Source organism: Drosophila sulfurigaster, chromosome 2R, assembly GCF_023558435.1.
Source record: "Drosophila sulfurigaster albostrigata strain 15112-1811.04 chromosome 2R, ASM2355843v2, whole genome shotgun sequence".
NCBI classification, from domain to species: Eukaryota; Metazoa; Arthropoda; class Insecta; order Diptera; family Drosophilidae; genus Drosophila; species Drosophila sulfurigaster.
In genome coordinates, this window is record NC_084882.1 from 21,565,346 (window position 1) to 21,570,232 (window position 4,887).

General features: G+C 39.5%; 1 long non-coding RNA gene across 1 annotated transcript; it reads right to left on the reverse strand.

Annotated features, from left to right (window-relative positions):
* Window positions 1-2,862: 2,862 nt before the first annotated feature.
* On the reverse strand, window positions 2,863-3,807 carry LOC133838350 (uncharacterized). The gene is made up of 2 exons (XR_009893937.1): window positions 3,717-3,807; window positions 2,863-3,663 (listed from the first exon to the last, which is right to left on the reverse strand). It is a non-coding gene; the product is annotated as an uncharacterized LOC133838350 (long non-coding RNA).
* Between the last annotated feature and the right edge of the window lie 1,080 nt (window positions 3,808-4,887).

The window sequence follows — 4,887 nt, forward strand, 5'->3', positions numbered from 1 at the left end:
CGCATCCTTTTTGGGTTGCCATCCTGCTGTTCTTCGGGGTGTGAGAGTATTTTCAATCAAAATCGCTCAACGGCAGCACAACTGCAGCAATAGCAATAGCAACAGCAAAAGCAGCAGCAAGGGGCAAAAACAACAAGCAAACTTCACAAAATTGCACTCAGCAGCATTTTGGCAAACTCGCAAACTCTCGCGGCGCACATGAGCGCATAAAACAAACAGTTAGGCTGTACGAATGTGCGAGTGTGTGCACTTGCTCTTTATCTTTTTGCATATAAACGTCGCTAGTAGCACAGCCTGTGCTTCCTCCTCTCATATGCCGCGTCCCCTGCCCAAACACGTTCCCCGCCTTGGGCGTTGAGTGCATTTTTGGTCAGTTTCAGCTCGCGACTGGCATTTTTTCTCGTTGCAGTTTAAGTGCAGTTTACCTCTTTGCCATGTTTGGCTAGCCCCAACCCCCTCCCTCTTCCCCACTTTAAGCGTTACCCTCTCTCCCATCAAATCCCTTGAATGTCTGCCTTCTCCGTGTCCCCTTTTCCCTTGTAGCCGTGGCTCTTTGGCGACTTTCAGTGTGCGGCGTTAGAAATTCTGAAAAAAAAGTTTCGCGTTGCAAATGAATTCTTACAAAGGACACACGCCCACCCATAGTCGCACACACTTCCACACACATGCCCAGTTGGCTGCATACAAATGTGCGAACAGAGGGGGAGAGGCGCGTGGGGGAGTCGAGGTCAGGCATTGCATTTTGGTGCGGCCTTTGGTTCGTTGACGAACAAGTGCCAATTCACTGGGATGTTGGATTGAAGCGCTGGAGTGGCGCTTAAGTGCAACTGCTCCAGCCTGCCGGCCATGCCACATGCCGCATGCAACGAACGGACTTCCTCGTTGTGCTTCTTTTTCATTTAATTAAAATTATTTGCCTTTGCCAGCGATTCGCGAGTCCCAAACTCGTCAACCACTCGAAGCTTAGCTGAATTTGGTCCGACAGTCGTCTTCCTTCTATGTGTGGCCATAACCTGAGTGTCTTCATGTGTGTGTGTGTGCATGTGTGTGTGTGGTAAGTGCGTGTGGTCTATTGTCAATTAGTGGCAATACCCCACCAAAGTACTTTTCTCATTCTCCCTCCTCCTCCATATTTCTAGCTGCCAAATGCAGCGATGCATTCAGGCAATGCCAACCAAAGCCAAACGCGCCAAAGTGCGCTATGAATCATGATTCGTATGTCGGTGCAATTATTTTTGTTGCAAGCACATAAAAAATATTTATACATTTATATGTATATACATATACTCGTAATAGAAATAAATGCAACATTTTTTTCGTGCTACCAATTTCCACAAACGCAGAACGCACAAAAAATAACAACAACGAATTGCAAACAAATTTCCATTTCAAACAGAAACAAGTTTTTCGCATGACACAAAGAGATGCAATGGTCGAATGATTGTGACTTTAAAGCATGTTTGCCAGTGTTGATAATTCAATTAAATAACTACGCTTAACTTCAAATCAAATAAGAATTGCAATATTTTACTATGTGCACATAAATATTAGCAAAATTTTAATAGACATTGATAATACAAAATTAATCTATATAAAAGTCATTTAAATTTAAAATTTAATTTTGCAAATAATGTGGATATGTATTAATTTTAATTGAATGCAAATATTTTGGCACACCTTTTTATAAATATTGAGATTAATGGTTAATAAATTTGGAAATTATATAATTATAATAATTTAGTACACTTAATTAGGTATAAAAAAAAACAAGAAACAATTTTTGTTATTCATAATTAATTCTACTATTGGGGAAATAAAAATATATATATTACAAGTTAAAGAAATCGCTTAACTATAGTTTTAATATTTATAATTTAAGAGAGTGAGTGTTAAAAATACCAATAAATTAGACGAGTAGAATAAGTAACATTTCAAATTAACTCTGAGAAATGTCTTCGAATATTTCAATTAGGTAAAAAATAAAAATAATATTTCCATATTCACTTCTTTTTGTAGTTTCTTTTTAACATAAATTATTCAATATTTTTATTATAGTTAAGAAGAAAGAGAATTTGGAAGAATATGCACATAATGTACGAAAATTAAATGTTTTTAAACATATTGAATATTATATTAGTTCCGTTAGCATTGCATTTACATTCCTAATGAGCTGTTGTCTTTCCGCTTCTTCAGCCAGGGCAAATGTGTGCCTATTAATATTTCCAAGATGCGTAATTATTGATTTTCCATTAACATTTTAAGGTAGCAGACGTTAAAAAAAAATAGAAAAAAGAAAAAAATGTAAAAAACCACGTGTGTGAGCGTTGGGCACTTTGAACTTAGGCCTGGACCACGTTAAGGTCCTGTGCGTCGTCTCATGGCTGGAAAAACACTCTCTTTGAGGCATCGAAGCGGTTGCTGGAAGCTGGTTGCTGCCTTTGTGGCAATTAGTAGGCGTGTGTGCTATTTATTAATAAATATTTTACACTTCAACGCCCGGGGTTAATTGCACATGTGTCTACTTCGACAGCGGGGTTCGATCAGGGGCCTGATTGAGCAGCCCCTTGCTAAGGGAAAGAAGGTTCTTAAAGCAAGCCACGGATAAGATTCAATTACTTAACGAAAGAAGGGATACCTATTTTATTATACTGTAATTAAAATGTGACTGGCAGAGTGGTACAGTCCGAGCTGGATGCTAAACTGGCTTTGTTGCCTGATCAACTTGGCAGCAAATTAAAAGTCAAACTGTTTAAGACAATGTACAAACATGCTTTAAGCATCGTCACATCGATAAGGGTGCTCTGCCAATGCTCGTCTCACGCTGCGCTGGATTTGAATATTCAACGGGGAGCGTACGAAATGGAAATGTTAAATGATGGTCAGTCCGTTCAGTTCAGTCCAGTTAAGTCCAGGGTGCAACCCTTCTTGGAGCTCAGCTCGGCTCAACTCAGCTCAGCTCAATTCAACCAACCATCCATTCACACTCGCCACGGCCCGTTGCACGTATCGTGCCGCTAATTTCTTTGATTACAACGAGCGACGACGTCGTGGTCCGATATTGCTGCAGCACGGTAATCCTTTGTGCCTTGTCTTTGGGCATAAACATGTAAACAAGCGGAAACGAGCTGCCTTCAATGACCAACTGAACTTCAAAACTTTGACTTGCCTCTTGACCAGGCAGCCAGCAGCCAGCAGCCAGCAGCCAAGCAGCCAGAGACCGACCGACTGTCCAAACTGTCAGCTACCCCCAGGCGATGTGATTTTTGACTCCCTTTTCTTAATTATTGGGCAGCGGGCGATGATTTAAATTCTGTTTCTATTGCCGAGGGTATTCTTATTCTTCATATGGGATATATGTATGTATTTACTCCTTTTAAGAGAATCCAAATTACAAAATGTATTTCCTGATTTCCATTCATAGCTGATGATTTCTTTTATTTGTACAAGTTACTAGGCTCCATTCCATAAATGTGAATTACTTTTTTGTTAATTACGCACATTCTGTATTACAACTTTGTTGGCCTTATGGAATCATCTGCTGCTGTATGTTGCTCCAGGGCCATTGAACTGCCATAAAGGAAGTCCAAAGAAAGCCAAGTGTTGGTCGAGTGTTGGCAAATTGAAATCATGTTGAGTTACGCAGCCACAGACGCTCTTCAATATCTAATACACTCGCTTTGTATATTTGCTATCAAAGATGTAATTAAAAACATTACCCGCTGAAGAGTTGGCAAAATAAAATAAAAATAGGAATATTATTTAGTTAGCTTAATTTAAAATATTTTTGGCATATTTGTTTTTATATTTTTTTGAATATGTACTATATACATTTCTGAAGTCCCCATATGATGTGCTTAAGATTTTGTTGTATGATTTCATAAATGTCTTAATTCATTCAAAATTTTAGATACACTAGTATATAAGTAAATTTCTTTGGAGATATTATTAGTATTCGTATTAAAATAAATTAAAAATGTACAATTTTTCAAGTTATAAATTCAATCGTAAATTGAAAAAAATATCCTGTTTACGTTTCCCTAGTGTAATATAAATAGGAAAATAGAATATCTCGTTGAGCATTTGGCTTTCAATACAAACCAAAGAGATGCAGACGAGTGCAAATATAAAGGCAAGTAGTAGTCAATGTGGATTGAATTGTGTAGATTGGTCTGAAGCAGTGCTAATGATTGATGCTGCTGCTCTTGGTGATGTTGATTCTGATGCTGACGCTGATGTAAGCTCTATAAGCATGCGAATTTTATGGCCATACAAATAGCCCTGGGTCCCGGGGCGTCCAAAGAGCTCGCCAAAAAGGAACTTTGCACGCATGCACTTGTCGACTTTTGCATAATGCAGTATGAATAACTCGTGGGCAGTCGAACAGGGGATGAGTGAAGGTACGAGCTACTTTTCGTTCTTTGTGCAACTCATTTGGAATGGGTTGAGTTTTTGGGTTGGGTTCTTTTGGCCGGAGTTGGCGCTGGACACACGTGTGGATATGGAAATGGGAATTCTTTGATTTGATTTTTATTTGGCTGTTTGTGCGATGTATAGCGCCACTAAAAAGTTAATTGCACGAAAAATAAGTTAATACCCAGTTCACTGTAGTCGTCGTCGTTGCCGGTCTGCAGTTTACAGTCCGCTTCAGTCCGCTTCAGTGTCAGTGTTTAATTTAATTAGTCGACATCGTCGACGTCGTCGTCGTCGTCGTCCTTCTGTGTGCCTATTCGACTGCCTGTCACATGTGTTCCTGCCCTGAGCCCTCAGACCCATATCCACACACTGAGAGTCGCCTCGTTTTTTGCATTTTTCGTATTTTTCTTGTTTTTTGTTTGCCAATCCGTTGACGTGACTGATGCTGCTGCATGTTCCAGCAAAAGCGACGCG